The following is a 21089-nucleotide window of genomic DNA, read 5'->3' as shown; positions in this document are numbered from 1 at the left end:
TGCTGAAGATCAGGCGCGACCGGGCCCAAGTTATCCTTGTGGCTCCGGACTGGGCTCTAAGGTACTGGTATCCCGAGCTACTCAGCATGTCAGTCGGTCTCCCGATCCGCCTGCCCCTTCAGGAGGACCTTCTGTCGCAGCAGCAGGGGACATTCCTCCACCCGAACCTGTCCAGTCTCCACCTCCGTGCTTGGAGATTGAGCGGCGGCAGTTGAGGCCATTTGACTTGCCTCCTGAAGTCTGTGATGTAATTCTGGCAGCCAGGCGTCCCTCCACAAAGTCGGTATACGCCTGTCGGTGGAACAGATTTGTGGCATGGTGCACAGCAAAGGCTGTGGATCCTCTTTCTGCCCCTCTTTCCGAGGTTCTTCTGTTTCTTCTCTCTCTTGCCCAGCAGGGCTCTGCTCTGGGCACTATCAAGGGCTACCTTTCGGCCCTTTCAGCCTTTCTAAGGCTTCCTGATCAGCCTTCTTTGTTCAAGTCCCCAATTGTAACGAGATTCTTGAAGGGCATCACACACATGTATCCACCTGTTCCGTTTGTGATGCCTCAGTGGGACTTGAACCTGGCTCTAACCTTTTTGATGTGTGCTCCCTTTGAGCCCCTTCATTCTTGTCCTCTCCGTCTCCTGACTTTAAAGACTGCTTTCCTGGTTGCCATCACCTCTGCCAGGAGAGTGAGTGAGCTCCAGGCTCTTTCTGTCCAACCTCCTTTCCTGTCCATTCATCCTGACAAGGTGGTTCTAAGGACTAGATCTTCTTTCCTGCCCAAAGTAGTTTCTGCTTTTCACATCGGGCAGTCCATCACCCTCCCCTCCTTCTTCCCGCCTCCGCATCCTTCAAAGGATGAAGAGCGGCTCCATCGTCTGGACCCAAAAAGTGCGCTTTCATTTTATATGGATCGCACACGCCAGTTCCGGGTGGCTGACCAACTGTTTGTTGGCTACGTGGGTGCGAAGAAGGGACGGGCGGTACATAAACGGACCATCTCTCGGTGGGTCGTTCTGTGCATCAAAGCGTGCTACTCTTTGGCTCGGAAGTAGCCTCCTGTTGGGCTGAGGGCCCATTCCACTCGGGCCACGGCGGCTACTACTGCCCTGGGCCGGGGAGTCCCCTTGCAGGACATTTGCCAGGCGGCTACGTGGGCCTTGCTGCACACCTTTGCGAGGCACTACTGCCTGGACAGTCAAGTCCGGAGGGATGGCTTCTTTGGCCGTTCTGTCCTCCAGGACTTTCTGGTGTAGGAATGTATTGGTTCACAGACCCACCACCGGGGTTGGTATTGCTGGGGTATCTATTCTAAGGTAAGTAATACTAACGTGTTTCTTTCAGATGAACAAGTTACTTACCTTTGGTAACGATATATCTGTAAGAAACATTAGTTGGTATTAGATTCCTTACCGACCCACCCATCCTCCCCGTTCTGCGAACTGATACCTAGGGTTAAGGACATCCCTTTCAGGGCCCTAGTTTCAAATGGCACCAGTGTTGGTTCTCACATGGCTCTGCGTGTTCTGGCGCGGAAAAGCTGTGCACAAAGAACTGACGTCAGCCCGCGGAGGCGGCGTCTATATACTCCAGCGACGTCATCACGACGCCGACGACTGACGCGGAGCCGCAGGGGACGCCTGCAGACGACGCCTACCGCGCGCAGGGGTACTGCTACGCAAAAGTTTCCGGATCCAGACTGACGCCTGGGGATATTCTAAGGTAAGGAATCTAATACTAACTAATGTTTCTTACAGATATATTGTTACCGAAGGTAAGTAACTTGTTCATGCTGTCAAAACGTTGCCTACTGAGGATTTGGCTGCGTTTAATGCCCTCATCGAAAGGGCGGCTAAGAATCATGACGTCCAGCTCCATGCTGTCCCCATTGAAGTAGACTTTCTTTTCGACACCTTTTCCACCTCAGAGGACTGTCAAGACTCTGCCTATGTTGAAGGGGGTCTTGAAGCATGCTGGGGAAATCTTTAAGGAGCCTACAAGAGCCAGGGTAATAAACCCCAGAATTGAAAAGTACAAACCGGCGCCTGGAGACCCTACTTACATTAAGGGACAGTTGCCGTTAGACTCTCTTGTTCTTTCTAATGCCTGGAAGAGGGCTAATTCACAAACTGGTGATGCTCCTCCCCCAGATAAGGAATCTAAGGTGTTCGAGGCATCAGGGAAAAGGGTGGCAGCTCAAGCGGCCAATATCTGGCGCATTTCAAACACTCAGGCACTCTTAGCCAGGTATGACAGGGCCCATTACGACACACTTGAGACCCTGTTACAGCACCTACCAGATGAATATAAGGAGGCAGCTGAGATGCTCATCCAAGAAGGGAAGCTCATATCAAATGCTTCTATAAAATGTGCACTGGACGCAGCAGACACCGCGGCCAGAGCCGTTAACACTAGTGTCATGCTGAGACGACATGCCTGGCTCAATCTCCGGGTTCAAGCCAGAGATACAGACCACCATTCTAAATCAGACAGTAAACCCTGATCATCTGTTTGGCCCAGAGGTGGACACCACCTTGGAAAAAATCAAGAAAGACACAGACTGCAAAGTGTATGGGGGCTCTACAGTCGCAGCAGTTCAGGGGTGGTTCTTTTTGTCGCTCAAGCAATAGAGGTGTTTCCAGTGGCCAGCTTTCCCAGAACACACAGTACTATAAAGGAGGCGCGCAAACCACATACACCAAACAAAGTTGAGGTGGATATCGTGGAAACAGCGCCAAGGGCAGAGGTCGTGGAAACAACAACTCCAGATCCTCCGCCACTAACACACAGTGACGCCTTGTCACTGCCCCCAACCATACAACACCTGTCGGGGGGGGGGGGGAGACTTCAACAGTTCCTACCAGTCTGGAAGTCCATCACCACAGACAGGTGGGTCTCACAGCTTATCCAGTACGGTTATTGTCTGGAGTTAACATCCACTCCACCCAACATACCCCCAAGACACCGTCCTATGTCCGCCGAGCATTTGCACTTATTGCAGCTGGAGGTACTCGTCATGCTGCAAAAAGGGGCAATCGAGCTCGTGCCTGCGGAAGAAAGAGGCACAGGAGTTTACTCACTGTACTTCTTGATACCAAAAAAGGACTGGTCCCTCAGACCCATACTGGACCTCAGACCCCTCAATCAGTACATTCTGTCGGACCACTTTCACATGCTAACACTGCAACAAGTCCTACCGTTGCTCAGTCAGGGGGATTTTCTCGCAACATTAGATCTGAAGGATGCGTATTTTCATATTCCGCTGCACCCGTCACACAAAAAATACCTCCGGTACACCATCCAAGACAAACATTACCAGTTCAAGGTTCTACCTCTCGGAGGCACCACAGCACCCAGGGTGTTTACAAAGTGCCTGGCGACGGTGGCGGCACATCTAAGGAGACAAAACATTCACGTCTACTCTTATCTGGACGACTGGCTAATCCAGGCAAAGTCAGCCCAGCAGTGTGCCGCCCACAAGTCCCACACCATTCACCTTCTTCACAATCTGGGATTCTCACTGAATTACCGAAAGTCCCACCTGCAACCCGCCCACATACGGCAGTATCTGGGTGCGACGATAAACACTCTGGCAGCCACAGCACAGCCAAATTCAGTGAGGGTCAGCAGCATTCAATCGCTGATACAGAAATTCAGACCTCAACCATCACTTCCAGCACGAGTGTTCATGCAGTTGATAGGCATGATGGCCTCCTGCATCTCCATAGTCCCGCACGCGAGACTACATATGAGTCTGCTTCAGGAGTGCTTAGCACATCAGTGGACTCAGGCTCATGGACAGTTGAAAGACCTAGTGTTGGTAACCGGTCGTGCATACAACTCTCTGCATTGGTGGAATCCACAAAACCTTTGCAAGGGACGACCGTTCCAGGAGCCTGTGCCACAGATCATTCTGACGACTGACTCTTCTCTCCAGGGTTGGGGAGCTCATGTACTCCACTACACTGTGCAGGGACTATGGACACCATAGCAAAGGAAGATGCACATCAACGTTCTAGAACTGATGGCTATCATCATGGCAATGAAAGCATTCAACGTACATCTGTGCAAAAGGTTGTGTTGATCCGGGCGGACAACAGGACGGCCATGTACTACATCCAGAAGCAGGGAGGTACACACTCTCCACAGTTGTCTCATCTGGCTCAGAGCATGTGGAAGTGGGCCATTCAAAGGAATATCTTCCTCATGGCGGAACACCTCCCGGGCAAGGACAATCAGATGGCGGACCTGCTCAGCAGGTACAGCCTCCAAATGCACGAGTGGGAGATGCATCCATCAGTACTCCACCCGTACTTCCTAAGGTGGGGTCATCCAGAGATAGACCTGCTCGCCACAAAGGAAAACGCCAAATGCCGAAGCTTTGCCGCCAGGTTTCCACACCCACAGTCGCAGGGCAATGCAATATGGATGAACTGGTCCGGCAAATTTGCGTACGCTTTTCCCCCAGCACCTCTAATACCGCTGGTGGCACGCAAGCTGAAGCAACACTCCATGACTCTCATCCTGGTTGCTCCAACGTGGGCATGCCAACCATGGTACACCACGTTTCTGGAACTATCCGTGGTACTGCATCAAAGGCTGCGCCTCACACCCAAGCTTTTGACTCAGAGCCATGGCGACATTCAGCATCCAGATGCGCAACAGCTCAACCTGGCGATCTGGCTCCTGAGGTCTTAGAGTTTGGCTACCTCAACTTACCTCCTGACTGTATGGACATAATCAGGGAGGCAAGGAAGCCCACTACCAGAGCATGCTATGCGGCAAAATGGAAGCGGTTTGTCATTTATTGTGCAGACCACAACATTAACCCGCTGGGCGCATCTATTCAAAACATCATTTGTTATATCTTACATCTGTACAAATGTAATCTGGCCTATGCTTCCATTCTTATACATCTATCCGCAATGGCGGCCTATCTGCAAAACAGGCAGCACCTCTCCCTTTTCAGAGTGCCTGCCATCAAAGCCTTTCTGGAAGGACTCAAACGAGTCTTCCTCCGCGGACCCCACCAGCTCCCGAATGGAACCTAAATGTGGTCCTGACTAGACTGATGGGTCCCCCTTTCGAGCCACTGCATTCATGGGAGATTGAGTTCTTAACATGGAAAGTGGCTTTCCTGATAGCGATTACCTCGCTACGACGAGTTAGTGAACTCCAGGCACTAACTACCCAAGAGCCATTTATTCAAATTTATTGCAACAGGGTGGTGCTTCGCACTAACCCTAAGTTCCTTCCTAAGGTGGTTTCTCAGTTCCATATCAACCAAACTATAGAACTATCTGTGTTCTTCCAAAATCCAGAGTCCGTTGCGGAGAGAATGCTCCACACGCTTGACGTCCAGAGGGCCTTGATGTACTACATTGATAGGACCAAAGAGTTTCGGAAGACGAAACAACTATTTGTTGCCTTTTCGCCACAACACAAAGGCAACCCCATTTCCAAGGCTGGTATAGCCAGGTGGATTGTTAAGTGTATTCGGATCTGCTATCAGAAAGCCAAGCGCAATCTAACGATTCCGCCACGGGCCCACTCCACCCGGAAGTTGGGGGCCTCCATGGCTTTCCTTGGAAATATTCCTTTAGAAGACATATGTAGAGCAGCCACATGGTCTACCACACACACATTTACAAAACACTACTGTGTAGATGTGCACTCCAAACAGCAGGCAGCTGTAGGGCAGGCTGTTCTAAACACTTTTCCAAACTGCTGCAGCTGGCACAGTCGGCAGCCGCTAATGGAGGGACTGCTATGTATTCTATGCACAGATATGAATTCAGCAGCCCACATGCCTCGAACCGAATATGCTACTTACCAGTATGCATCTGTTCTTGGCATGTAGGGCTGCTGACATTCATATCGCCCGCCCTCCTCCCCGGCGCCTGTAGCGGCTGCAGCACTCACAAATACTTCTAGGATGGTCATCATTCACAAAGTTTCACTCCATCTTTGCCACAATGGCTAAAAACAATCTGAGGATGGTGTTAATGCCCATGCGCACTGTAGTCCAAGGGAGGAGCCACCTATCTCATGATACTTCGAAGACTCTTCCAGGACAACAATGTGCGATCATCCGGACCCAACACTAGGCGACGATCTATGCACAGATATGAATGTCAGCAGCCCTACATGCCAAGAACAGATGCATACTGGGAAGTAGCATATTCGTTACAGGTAAACTATTCCTACATCAACTAGGCTTTACCACAAATGCAGTCAGTCTACCTCCGACCCATTCACATACATCCCTACCTGGGAGCCACCCTAGACTCTGGGGGGGATAGCTTATCCCAATGCCGCCAGTATTCAATCCTTCCAGATGCTTATACCCCTTTTTCCAGCCTTATCAGCAGGTCAGTCAGGACAGTCCTGCGTCTCCTTGGTATGATGGCTTTGTGTAGACATAGTACCTCATGCCAGACTGAACATGTATGTTGCAAAAGTGCTTAGCGCACCGATGGACTCAAGTGGAAGATTAGTTGGAAGATCTAGTGTTGGTTGGCCGTCGAGTGCCGCACTCTGCAGTGGTGGAACACCAACAATCTCACAAACTGTCTGTTCGAGGCATGTGGGCTGCTGAATTCATATCTGTGCATAGATCGCCGCCTAGTGTTGGGTCCGGATGATTGCACATTGTTGTCCTGGAAGATTTTTCGAAGTATCACGAGATAGGTGGCTCCTCCCTTGGACTACAGTGCTCATGGGCATCCTCTCCATCCTCAGATTGTTTTTTTCCGCCATTGGGTTCGGATGTACTTTACTAACTCAAGTTCGGAATCGATATAAAACACTTTTTCTCAAAGGCCTTCGAACAGAGCCCGTTCAAACGATGCCCCGTTTGCAACTCTAAATACCCTCACATCGATGTGCACCCGGTGTGCAATAAATGCCTATCCCCGGACCACGACGAGGCCAGCTGCATGGCCTGTTCTCGGTTCAGGTCGAAGAAAACACTTCGGCTTCGACGCGCCGCGAGACAGTCGGCGCAGAAAACAGCGCCTGACCCGGAGAACATCTTCGAGGCTGAAGACGACGAGGGCGTCTATCAAGAGGATGAAGAACAGTCGGATCCTGCGTCCGAGCAGAACTCTAACTATGATGAGGACGAAGAAGACGACTACGTCCATGATGAAGACGTCGTCTAGGTAGGAGACGACGCACAGGCCATCGGAGCAGTCGATGACGACTCGAGCAATGAGCTAGGCCCAACCGCAGTCGCGGGCCCGATAATGACACTGTACTTCCAAAGGCTCAGGTCGAGGCATCGCCGGAAGGCCTTAGCCAAGATCTTAATCCACATTCTATAGCCCCGCGTCAAGGCCCGGCTAAGAATATTTCTAAGGAGCCATTGGTCGATAAACCACAATCAGCGGTGAAACCGAAACCGACAGACGCTAAACCAAAACTGCTCAAGACAGTCCTCGGATCGACTACTTCGGATTCATCGGATCCAATCAAATTGAAGTGTCATCGACCCTTCAGGGGTCACAAGGGGGTGTCTGCCCGAAGATCGGGGCCCCGAAGCCCGTAACTAAGGTCAAGCACGTCACACTGACGCCGTCGACGTCAAAAGATGGCGATACTAACAAGGGACTCAAGGCTCAGAAGACTCTCGATCCGAAGCTTCCAGCCCCCAAGCCACTGGTGGTCAAGGCCTTCGAGTCGAAGACCAAAATCGGCCCGACAGAGCATGTCAAGCCGAAGCAGAAGAGCGTGCCCGCTGCGCACCAAGAGATCGAGTCGACGCAAGGCCACAAACAAGCTAGTGATAAGACCAAATTGGTCGGATCGAAGACTGCGCCACCCTCGAAGAATGTCAGCCCGTCTCCAACGCTTACGCCACCAATGAAGTACGGACTGCCCTCGACCGCACGACCTAAGGCGTTCGAGCCACAACAAAGCACTGACACAGCCAAAAAGGTGTCGATAGTCTCAAGAAATCAGCCCATAGAAGAGGACATTGTGTTCCAAGCGCCCTCCTATGATCAGTCGAAACTATTTATTGACTCGGATTCTGGCAGACTCACTGTTTATAAAAGGAAGATCATTCCAGAAAATCCTATGGAGTCATACAAAATTCCACTCAAAAAGAAGAGGGACTCTGCCACCTCACCTGTTCTTTTTGAGCCTGTAGAGTCCTATGGACAGGAATACACCTACTCTCCCACACGTACCACTGAGTATGTGGGGGAAGGATACAATGAGGATGAATTTAATTATCCTATTTACACTAATCAAGAGGAGTCTCAACCCTGGACTGACCCTGTTGACCCAGGTGAGCCACACACCACGCCTGACACTCAGTCCTATACAGTCATAACCTCGCCTACTGAAGATACGTCTGCGTTTAAAGCATTGATTGAAAGAGCAGCCAATAATCATGATGTAGAAATGCACGCTGGCCCAGTAGAGGAAGACTTTTTGTTTGACACTTTCTCAACTTCAGAAAGATCAGTAAAGACATTGCCTATGCTAAAGGGTATCCTTAAACATGCTGGTGACATTTTCAAAGAGACCACAAGGGCGCAAGGGTTGTGAACCCAAGAATTAAACGGAAATACCGGCCTGCGCCTGTAGACCCTACGTATATCAAGGGCCAGCTCCCATTGGACTCCTTAGTAGTGGCTAATGCTCGTAAGAGAGCGAACTCTCAAACCAGTGGTGATGCTCCTCCTCCGGACAAAGAATCCTAAATCTTGGAAGCTTCTGTCAAACGAGTAGCGGCTCAAGCGGCGAATATTTGGAGAATCTCAAATACACAGGCCCTATTAGCCAGATATGATAGGGCTCATTACGACACGTTAGAGCAGCTACTACAACACCTGCCTGATGCTTATAAGGAGGGAGCAGAAATGCTGATACAGGAGGGGAAGCTAATTTCAAATGCATCCATTAAATGTGCGCTAGATGCAGCAGACACAGCAGCTAGGGCCATAAATACAAGTGTGATGCTTAGAAGGCATGCCTGGCTACGCATCTCTGGTTTCAAGCCAGAGATCCAAACAACTTTACTCAATCAGCCGGTTAACCCTGACTTTCTATTTGGTCCTGATGTAGACACGACCCTAGAGAAAATTAAGAAAGACACTGAGACCGCAAAATCCATGGTGGCTCTGCAGTCACAACAGTTCAACGGCGGTTCCTTTTGTCGCTCCGGTATCAGGGGAGCCTCTAGAGGTCAAGCATCACAGCAAGCAATACAAAAAAGGAGGCACACAGACCACCTATAACAAATACAATAGGGATGGATATCGTGGGAACAGCACCAAAGGCAGAGGACAAGGAAATAATAATGCCAGATCCTCTGCCACCAATAAACAGTGACTTCTTGTCACTGCCCCCAGACCATATAACACCGGACGTGGGAAGACTTCAGCAGTTCCAGCCGGTTTGGGAAGGCATTACCACAGACAGGTGGGTGAGACAACTTATCCAATACGGCTATTGTCTAGAACTAACCTCCACTCCACCCAACATACCCCCAAGGCACCGTCCTATATCCGCAGAGCACATGCACTTATTGCAGCAAGAAGTCATCTGCATGCTGCAAAAAGGGGCCATAGAACTCGTGCCTTTAGAACAGGGTACAGGGGTGTACTCACTGTACTTCTTAATCCCAAAGAAGGACGGGTCTTTCAGGCCCATACTGGACCTCAGACCCCTGAACCAATACATCTTGTCAGAACATTTTCACATGCTCACTTTGCAGCAAGTTCTACCATTGCTCAGTCAGGGAAATTTCCTAGCAACCCTAGACCTGAAGGATGCATATTTCCACATTCCAATTCACCCAGGACACAGGAAATAGCTCAGGTTCACCATAAACAACCAGCATTACCAGTTCAAGGTCCTGCCTTTCGGGGTCACTACAGCCCCCAGAATGTTTACCAAGTGCTTGGCGACAGTAGCTGCGCACCTTCGGAGACAACACATCCATGTCTATCCTTATCTGGAAGACTGGCCTATCCAAGCAAAGTCAGCCCAGCAATGTGCCAGCCACATGTCCCGCACAATTCACCTCCTACACAGTCTAGGATTTTCACTAAATTACCCAAAATCTCATCTTCAACCCGCACATGTACAACTGTACCTAGGAGCGACAAACACTCTGGCAGCAACAGCACAGCCAAACTCAGCGAGAATCAACAGCATGCAATTGCTGATTCAGAAATTCAGACCCCAACACTCGGTCCCAGCGCAGTATTTATGCAGCTGATAGGCATGATGGCCTCCTGCATCTTCATAGTCCCTCACGCAAGGCTGCACATGCGTCCGCTTCAGGAGTGCTTGGCACGACAGTGGAACCAGGCTCAAGGACATCTAAAAGACCTAGTGTTGGTGACCGGTTGTGCATACAACTCTCTGCATTGGTGGAACACACAACTTTTGCAGGGGACGACCATTCCAAGAGCCTGTACCACAGATAGTGCTAACGACGGACGCATCTCTCCAGGGCTGGGGAGCGCATGCCCTCCATTATACAGTGCAGGGACTATGGATGACGCAGCAGCAGAAGATGCACATCAACCTGCTGGAACTGATGGCAATCTTCATGGCGATGAAGGCGTTCAAATTGCGTTTGTGCAACAAGGTGGTGCTGATCCGGATGGACAACATGACTGCCATGTATTACATCCAGAAGCAGGGAGGGACACTCTCCACAATTGTCACACCTAGCCCAGAGCATGTGGAAGTGGACCATTCAAAAAAACATGTTCTCATGGCGGAACACCTCCCAGGCAAGGACAACCAGATGGCGGACCTGCTCAGCAGGCACAGCCATCAGATGCACGAGTGGGAGATACATCCCTCAGTGCTACAACCGTATTTCCAGGAATGGGGTCATCCAGAGATAGACCTATTCCCCACAAAGGAAAACGCAAAATGCCAAACCTTATCAAGGAGGCAAGACCTACAACCAGGGTGTGCTATACGGCAAAATGGAAGCGATTTGTCATTTATTGTTCCAATAATGACATAAATCCGCTAGATGCATCAACGCAAAACATTGTTATTTGCATCTACACAGATGCAATCTGGCATATAGTTCAATCAGGATACATTTAGCTGCAATTGCAGCTTATCTTCAAAACAGACAGCGCATTTCTCTTGAGTGCCAGCCATTAAAGCTTTTATGGAGGGACTCAAAAGAGCAATTCCTCCCAGACACCTGCCTTCACCTGTCTGGAATCTAAACATAGTTCTCACCAGACTGATGGGACCACCTTTTGAACCTCTTCACTCATGTGCGGGACCTCAACCCGCAAGTTCTCCTTCGCTACTTCGGTGTTTGGATCAACCTCATTGTAAGAAACTGGCTCCATATATACTGCACCAAAGGGAGATACAGTCCAAGGGGCTCCAATGGTTTGGCATAGGCTAAATTTAGAACCTTACTCTTGTGGTAGCTTGGTCAAGCAGTAAGGCAGTATCTGAGGACAGTGTAAAGCAGCTGTTGTACACTATCAGTCAGCAAATGAATTCACACACACAAGAACTGAACTCTAGGCCAATTGTATTTTGTATAAAAAATATATAGTATTTCTAGAACCAAGCAAGCCTGGTGCAGGTAAGCATACAAATACTTTGCAGTAATAAATTACTTGTCTGAACACAGTTCAAAATTGCAGTAAAACTTGTACTGGTTTTGGTTACAGTTTTAAGAAAGCAGATTGCAACAATTAGCAGGTATAGTACATTCGAATGAATAAGCTTTTTCAAATAATTGCAAGTAAGTAACTTTTACAATACTTTTTAGGTTTCGCCTGGGGAACGGAGCGTAAGCTCCGCCCCCAGAGATCTGTAGTTTCCAGTAAGGACTCTTGAATACACCCCTCTGTTCCATTGGCTAGCTCCATAAATGGAGGCTAGCCATTGGAACAGAGATCTGTCCGTCAAGGCCGGACCAGATTCGGGGGCTTTCCCGAGATTTTTTCCATGGGCGGAGTTTCGGTTTTTCCGTTCCCTCCCCTTTCACTTCAAGTGATTTGTTTCTGGAGCTATTCCCGCCCCCTCCGTGTGCCTCCCCGCCCCCGCCCCCCTCCCGCTGTCCGTGTGCTTTCCCGCTGTCCGTGTCCTCGTAGGTGCTTGTTAAGATTTATCCGGGGCCTGAGACTGCCCTAGAAATCGCCGCCCGCATCTCCAGAGCCACGGAGACCAAACCGAAGGGGCAGCTAGCTGATTGGTGGCTGGCACGCAGGAGCCGTGCTCTGATAGGCTGCTGGCACGAGGGAGCCGCGCTCCGATTGGTCAAGGAGCTCTGACGTCATCGGGGGCTCGCCTCAGGGCCGCGCTGGGATTGGCCCATCGCTCGGCACCTTACATCACAGCCTCCTCGGAAACATTCGGAGGTTAACTCCTTGTTGGCATGCTTTCGGACGAGTTTTCGCCTTCGTTTTCCCCAAAGTTGCGTGCGGTTGCAAATGTATAGTACCAAAGGGAGAACAACATTTCCGAAAGCTTTGTAAACTATCTATGCCAAAGCGCGCAAAAGTCATATGTTCTTTCCAAAACGTGCAATCGCGCCTAGCAGGCTCGGCTCTCTCGCCTCTTTCCTGCACTCTCATTCTGATGCTGAACTTTAGGAGGCGTTTGTTTTTCCCAACACCGCCGGAAGTACGTCAGGTGGCGTCCGGAAAAGGAGCGCGCGCGGCTGATTCGCTCTTCCTGCTGGCTCTGGTTTAGTTGCTACCAAGGCGCTCAAATGGCGGGTAAGTTCCTGTTGTGGGAAACAAAGGCACCGTTCTCGCGGCAACCTTGATCCTTTAAAAGACTGGTCGCTTTCGGATAGCGGTGTTTGCAGCTGTAGGGCTGGCTTGGAGGGCGTGGAACAAGAAGGCGCTGCAGAGCTCCCGCCATCTGACAGCACCTAACCCGGCTGCGCGGGAAAACAGCCCCCCTTCAGCCTCCCTCTACTCCCCACGCTGACTCAACCAGACCGCGTGTACAATCTATATATCTCCCTCTGTAGCTGCTTCTCAGTCTGCGGTATGTACTTAGAGATGCGCCACTCGTCTCCATGCATAGCATAGGGCAGCACAAACTGTTACAGCAGGACGAAAAGTGACGGAGCAGTTGTTCCTAGCCACGGTTGAACCCTCACCCATATCGATGTTGTGCCCCTCAAGCACCTGATAGCCAATCGGAACTGGCCTCATAGCCGTCACCTGCCAATCTCTTGTTGGTCTCCGCTTCTCTACTTGTGGCGTCTTCCACATCAACAGCTTTTCACCCGCGGTGGCCTCTTGTCACTCGCCTAGTTTATCGTATCTTCACTGGTTCACGGTGCCCTCCCTACGCATCAATGGGTACCCTCCCATTCACCTTGCTCCTCCACACTTGCGAAGCACGTGTGGTTTGTTTACGTACCATCACTTACCCACGATTTCTTCTTCACTGTCCCTCATCCGATGAGTCTTCTGCCTCTCGGCTACTGAGTACCCTCCTCCCCAGCCAGGATATCCCAGACAAGTGTCGCTCACCTGTGGTGACCATTCTTTCCGCACCCAAGCCATTCACCTGGATTAATAGCTTTAATTTGGAGTTCTTTCCAACTGAATGTTGTCTGTAAGCTATAATCTCCAGAATAGGAGGTTTAGCGGTCCGACTAGACTTTCTGTTGGAGTTGACTTGGGTGGATTTGCATTTAGTTGGCTACTGTTGGTACTCTCGCATTGAGCCAAAAATTATGGACCGGAATGCAACCAGAGTAATTACTAGTGGTTGAGATTAAAGAATTCCATCCATCTCGTTATTGTATTTATTATATTTTTTTGTGAGCTGGTACCTTTCAGCAGAGCCCAGTTTTCCAGCTTATTCCTGGCAATGTATTATGAGGGCAAAGTTATAGCCTTTGGAACATGCAAGTGCATCATTGCTATTTCGGGTTTCCTACTTTACCAAAGTATGTGATCTTGGGTGAATCGTGCGCCCACTGTGCCTCTGTCTCCTAATCTGACCATAGCTAACAGCTTTGATTAAACTATTGAGAAGTCTACTTCACTTTGGAGATTGTTTACGTTTAACATATCTAGCCCTTTTCTTGTTTATGAATGATATACTTCATGTCACTAGTCATAACTTCAGTTGGTGCCTATGTAGATGTGTGCAATGCATGAACCATTTCCATGTATCTTTCTATATTGCTTACTGCATTTCTCAGTGTCTGCAGTTTCGTTCTTCATACCTCACAGCGAGGGGTTGGAAGCATAGTTACCCCATGGCAAGTTGTGATGTATATTCATTCCTCAACGATCAGTTTATTGAGCCGATCCTAAAAGTTAATTATAATTACAGCTGCATATGGAATCGGCTGTACTATGCCAAGTGTTCATTCTTACATTCAAACATCTGCATTGCAAATTTTAAATTCATATGACGACACATTTTAGTACCATTCTGACCCGTTGTAGATGATTTGTGCCATGATTTGGCAATGAGTGGTGTATGTTGTCGTTTGATACTCCATGCATGTTGGCTGATGCATCTTATTTTTGTGTTGATATTGCTGCATCACTACAACTTTAGTAGTGTGAATGATGTTGCAGGCGAGTCTCATGTTTATGAGCTCTTGTTGAAGGCAAGTTTGAAATTACACTGACTTTGTGGAGAATCCATTAGTGTTCCTTCAGCATATTTAAGTGCTTGAGACAGGGTCGATACATTCACTGTTTCAAGTACCTACGATTATATGTAATATATATTTTGTGCGGTTGTCTTAAGCATTGTCCTTATAAGGAAACCATCACCATATATCTGTTTGGCATTTTAAAGAACCCAACTGCCACCTTCCCTGTGTGTCCTGTCCTTGTTTGGAACCATGGAGAAATCAAAACCCACAAAATATTTATTTGTAAAAGCTGTCCAAGTAATTTCTCCAGTGTCAAAATACATAGTTAATGGCGATTGGCTGCAAACATTTTCCATTGTATGTTTATTTGGTTCATTTTCCTTTATTTTAACACCTGTGAGACAAGACCACCTCGTTTTCGAGCCATGAGTGGTATTTTCCAATACTTGATTAAGATGAGTTGTAACACCCACTAATAGTTTTAACTCACCGGCTTTACTGTGATGTTTATTTGACCATCTTTCACTTGTCCTCCATAAGAAGCCATGTTCCGTCTATATTCGCTTCCTAGCCGGTATCGTGGTAAGTCTGGCAACATATAATACATTCTAACTAGGGATGAGTGATATTTTTAACGGTGCCTTTTCAATAGGGGACTTCTGTGTTTAGATTAAACATCTAAAAACTTTCTCTACATTACCCAGTCAATTTGGTCCCATTAACGTTTTTTTTAAGACATTAACCTCTTTATAAAACACTCTTAAACCACTAGGCCTAGTTTTAATTGATTTTGGATTGTTCATTTTGCATTTAAAATGTTTGCCTGCTTACCACTACAGTTATTTGTAAAATAGTATGCACAGACTCTATTCATTAAACCTTGGAAGCTGTACAAAAGCACGCTGTGTAAACGAGGTTTTGCATAACCACTCTTTTGGTCTTATCTAAAATAAACTCAGAATAGACTGCATGAGACTGGAGACTTAATTTGGGTGCTGTGTATAATAGTGAGGGATAGTTAGTGTTTTTAAACTAAACAAATGCACAGCTACTTCAATGTAAAATGTTAGTTCTGGGTTGTTTACGTATAAATGGAAGAACTCTATGTTCCCAGAAGGCAAGATTTGAGCACTGTAGACTGATCATTTGAGCGCTCGAGACTGTTAGACAAACTGCATGGTAAAATGGAGCTCCAAGTGAACTATTGTGCATATTGGCACACTGTAGTTCAACAGTTTTTGAAAAAGATACGTATCGCTGTTAAAGTATTTTGAATAGAGGCTGCTGCAGATCATAGAGCCTACTCCGGTTATGGATGAAGGAAGTTACAAAAATGTAACCAAAATAGTTTAGGTTAAGAGAACAGAGGGAAAGAGCATCTCAGGAAGATATCCATGCCAGTTTGTGGAGTGTCCCCCCCCCCCCCGGGCCAAAAGGTCACAAGGGCATTGGAGGTTGAGGCTGAAAGCACCTTATTGCACAGCGGCTATTGCATAAGTAAACTTCTCTTGCTACCCACGTTACCAGTATCGGTGCTCATTTCCATGTGTAATAGGGAACATTTACCTGTCTATTGTCATGGTATGTGACCAAAATCATGCGCATGTAGGTTGTTAGTGTGGCGCTGTAGGGTGGTATAGAGTGGCAATGCATGTGTGTGAGTATGGGAGAAGCTTTCAGGTATGTGATGTGCTCAATGGTCCATTCTGATGCAGTTAGAGATACAGTCAGCTAATTTGCCACATCCCTTAATGGCCCCAGGCTACCACCAATATATTCACACATATAGACCATCATAGCAGGCCCAACTTTCAATGTCATACTAGTATCTAAATCAAATCAAAGATAGCTTTATTCGATTGTACATGTTAAAAATCATAAAAACAGTTACACAGCACGATAAAAATACATTACAAGGTACAAAACAGGGCTAAAATAAATAAGAGGATTATCAGTTCATAGATTGCCTACACCTAATCACGTTTTTCAGAAAATTAGACATAAGATGCATGGACATTTCATCTGCCAACATCTGGAGTTTCAGGAATGCCGGTCTGCACTGTCTCAGTCCCCATTTTTTCAATAAAAACTTTAAATATTTGTTCCGGGCGTAAGAGTAAAATTTACAGAACAACACACAATGAATTGTAGATTGTTGTGAAGTATCATCGCATGGGCACAGCGGTAGGTCTTTTGACCATGAATTTATTTCTGGGAATGTTATCGGTCTGAAAGAGCTATCTCCTCTAAACCGTGCTAAAAGCATCGTGGAATAGCTGCTCTGTACCAGAACTAAATACTTTTGTAAGCTGCATCCCTGCACCATTAGTTGATTCTGTATTACAGACCCCTTGTTTTCTTCTATCTGCCACTGTTTTGACTAATAGTTCCAAGCACAATTCTTTCAGCTGTTTCCTAGAAATGGAACTTAGAGTACTGGGGGAAGTGAAGTATTCAAGATGTCAAATTTCTTCCAAAAAAGACTTTACATTGGCAAACCAATGAATTCCCCCCCCCCCCCCCCCCCCCCCCCCCCCTTCCTGGAGATTCAAGCAGTTCTGTATGATCTCTGTTAAGGCCTGTTTCTTCAGAATTCCAAACTTTGTGCCAAAGTAAAACCGGACTTACTTTAATTAGGTCAGTCACATAAGTCAAGCCTACTTCTTTGTGACATACATAACTTGATGTCGACTTCGGGATTGCTAACAAAAATCTCAGGAACGCATTTTCATAGATTTGAATGTCTCTAGTGTCAGCAATTCCCCATATCCCCGCACCGTACATTACTGCGGAGACTCATTTCGACTTGTAAATGTCAATAAGAATATGTACCAGGCGACCCCCACCCCCAGTTTATTCGCAAACTTTTAACGGTTCTGATAGCGCGAGAGAACGCTAGTTTTCTTGCGTCGGCTGCTGATGCCCAAGTACCCTTTTTGTTAAAAACTATTCCTGAATAGGAAAATTTATCCGTTGGCACTATCTTGGACTTTTCTAAAAATGTGCTGCATAAACATTTTTATTTAGAGTACAACACATGTTAAAAGTTTTACCAACATTAATTTTTAATCCTCTGGCTCCCATATATTCTGCAAAGATAGAACGTGCATTTTGGAGGCCCACCTGGGTTCTTGACATAATTACCACATCATCGGCATATAGTAGGATAGGAGCTGGGGTACCTTTGATTTGGGGGAAATACGTTTTAGCCGTTGTTAAATGGTTAGCCACACTTTTAATATAAAGATTAAATCGGAAGGGCGCAATAATTCAGCCCTGCCGAACTTCTTTTCTTATAGGAAAAACAGATGTACATTCCCCCCTGTTCCCAAAGCGTACTTTGTCCCCGCCCCCGGTATAGTTCTTTAATGTAATTCAGCAGAGTAATGTCAATGCAGAGTTGCGACAATGTTTCCCATAAGGTTTCATGACTCAGGCAATCAAATGCCAAGCTCAAGTCGGCAAAGGTCAGGAAAAGATTGCCCTTTTTTGCCAAGTTTCAAGTTTAAGGCAACAGGCAGAAACTGAGTTCAGCTGCACTATAACACCCTGTTTCTTTAGGTTAGACATAGGACTTTCCTTGTATTAGGTTAGACATTGGCCTTTCAGCACTCCTCTGTCTTCTGTTAATATTGGCAGTGGTGTCTCCGGGCCAATCAGACCCCGCCTCATGCTGGGCTAAAAAAATTCTTAGGCCATAGACTTGGATCCACACCAATCTTGTGTGCATTGCAGGGTCATGGAAGGACACGTTCACTTTAGCAACGCATCTCTTGATGGCTACAAAAGCATCTTTACATTTCTAAGACTAGCAGTATGACTGTCTATTTTTTTAACATGTCTCTTAGTCATGCACTACCTGAGGCAAAGTCCTTAAGATATATATGAATTCTTATAAGAAAACATGATATAGATCTATATATATTGCAGTATCTGGCCATGCCAAGAAATGAATGAAATGGGAACACATTGTATTCAGTTGCCATTCACCAGCCATATAACTTCTTATGAATTCCTGTTCTAAAAATATGGAAGCATACGCCTTGTCTTAAAGACACTCCAGAGACCCAGATTTAAATGTACCTTCACTACTTTTACGAAATCCAGTTGTTTGTGTTGTGACACCCTTTCTTCAAAGAGTTTTGGATGCTCATGCAAAGTTAGACCAGGAAACATTACAAAAAAACAAGCATTTACAATGCAACGGTTTCGCCTTTGGAAAAATTAGAGCTATTGGCAATGTAAATGACAATGCCATTTATTTATCCGTTTTCAAAACCAACACATAAATACAAATTTTGTCATTTACAATGCCAATAGCTCAAACTTTTCCAAAGGCGAAACCGTTGCATTGTAAATGCTTGTTCTAACTCTGTGCTGGATGCCTAGATTCAGCACTGGAACATTTCCTGAAAACAGAATGAGTTTAGGTTATTGTTACGATTTTTAAAGAATATTTTAAGTTTTAAAAACTCCACACTTAGTTGTTGTTCTGAAGAAAATTGTCAATATTATCCTACGGAAGAAATACAGGTTATCGGTTTGCAGGTAAGTAAACAACTGTGGGAGTTAAGGTTCAGGGGTTAGACTCGGGTTTCCCCCAGGCTCAGTGATGCACTCCTGTTACACCCTCAGTGGCACTAGGGCGGTCGAGTGCAGAGGGTTGATGCCCAATGTTATCCTATGGAGGATAGGGGGTCTCCGGTTGGTGGCTGCTGGCTAGCAGGCCACACAACTATTGTAGCAAAGCTCCTAGGGTTTAGGTCAGGTCAAATAGGGAACCAAATTAGCACCAAAGGTGCACCCTCAGTGGCACAAGGGCGGCCGGGTGCAGGGTGCTGTGTTGATTTCAATGGGAATTCTCCGGGACAAAACACTGCAGGCTCGGGGACGAGGATCTTCCCTTAGTGACCACCACTTCGAGGGGTAAGTTGGGATGTTGAGGGTTGGTTAGGCACCTCTAAGTTGGGCACACAAGGCCGTGGGCCGTTGGGTGCAGGGGTGTGTTTGGATGTCGAATTTTCTTACCCGCTCTGGTCGCAGTAGGGGGTCCTCTGGATTTAGGCTGCAGGCATCGTCTAGAGGCTTGAGGTAGGTCAGGGGTCACCGGATCTCGGGTCAGGATCGCCAGGGGGACCTCCTCGTGGTGTTTTTCCGCTCGGGCCGGATTTGGCGGGTGCAGAGTGGGCTGGATTTGCAGTTTCTGACTGTCCCCAGAAGCTGTAGTTTAAACCCGTCCGGTGTTCACGGGAGAAACAGTCTTGAAAGTGAAGGCAGGCAGGTCCTCTGGGGTTTGTGAGGTTGCTGGCTGCTGGACACGCCAGGGTTTCGCAGGAGCAGGTTCGAGGGGAGACAGGCCGCTGGGGCTAAGTCAGAGGGCGTCCTCTTGTTAGCTCTGAACGGCTTTTCATACTTATCTCCTTTTCTTGTGGTTGCTAAATCTGAGGAAGGAAGGTTCAGGGTGCCCCTAAATACTAAATTTAGGGGAGTTACAGGTAGTAAAAGGGCAGGGACCAATGGGTCCCTTCCCTGGGGTGGGTACACCCCCATTCTGCCACTTTCCAGTGGGAGGGGGGCAGGAGCCTGTCCTTGGTTGGATGGGTCCCCCATCCTCAAGATGGCAGGGATTCTAGGTTGTCCCTCGCTTCCACACCGTGGGTGTGGAGTTGGTAGAGGTGGGCACACCTCTCTTCCTCACTTGTTTTTCCCGCTGGTTCTCCTGCCCAAAGTGGGGGGGTAGAACCAGTGGGGACCAGTTGCTGAAAACAGCCAATGGGCTGGAGAGGCTCACACAGGCAGCATGCCTTTGAAGCTTCTCCTTCGTGAACCCTGCATATCCAGGGGGAAGGAGGCTTAGCACCTCGTCCCAGGATGTGCATTGTTTCAGGCCCCCGAGAGCAGCAGCTCTCGACCCAGGGGTACAGAAACAGGTCTGGTGGTGGCAGCCACTCAGTCAGGTCACTGGGAGTTCGTCGAGTTTCAAGGGGCATCTCTAAGATGCCCTCTGTGTGCATTTTCTTAAATTAAATCTCACACTGGCATCAGTGTGGGTTTAATGTGCTGAGAAGTTTGATAACAAACTTCCCAGTCTTCAGTGTAGCCATTCTGGTGTGGTGGAGTTCGTAATGACAAACTCCCAGCACCATATACTCGTAATGGCAGCACTGCACTTACAGTGCCCAGGAATGGCCCTGGGTACTGTAGGGGTACAGAGCACTCAGTCAAAGAACATCCGCAAAGAACCATGCAAGAAAGGGGGCACTTTCTCAGTCCGTTGTTGGCGAGGAAGGTTTACATCAATTTCCTCCACCCGTCCAACCTACTGCCATGTTTTTAAGGAATGGCGCTGCTGCGTTCTTTGCTCTCCTGCTTGATCTGGGGCGAAGTGGTTTGAGTATATTGAATCTGAGATGTACAGAAGGTCAAGTCCTACCTAGACATATCCTCACATCGAGTAACAAACTACAGTCCCACCCCTCACCTTAGTCCACCAAATTGCAACTCTTGAGAAGAAC

At 47.7% G+C, this 21089-nt stretch overlaps 1 protein-coding gene across 1 annotated transcript in view; it reads left to right on the top strand.

The window, feature by feature from the left end:
• The window catches only part of LOC147684282 (testis-specific Y-encoded-like protein 4), a 184704-nt gene that overhangs the window by 138425 nt on the left and 25190 nt on the right, over positions 1-21089 (top strand). The gene's annotated exons all lie outside the window — the stretch shown is intronic.

The sequence above is a fragment of the Lissotriton vulgaris genome, chromosome 10, assembly GCF_964263255.1.
Source record: "Lissotriton vulgaris chromosome 10, aLisVul1.2, whole genome shotgun sequence".
NCBI classification, from domain to species: domain Eukaryota; kingdom Metazoa; phylum Chordata; class Amphibia; order Caudata; family Salamandridae; genus Lissotriton; species Lissotriton vulgaris.
Note: the sequence above shows the minus strand (reverse complement) of the source record. Positions and strands in the feature narration are given on the sequence as shown.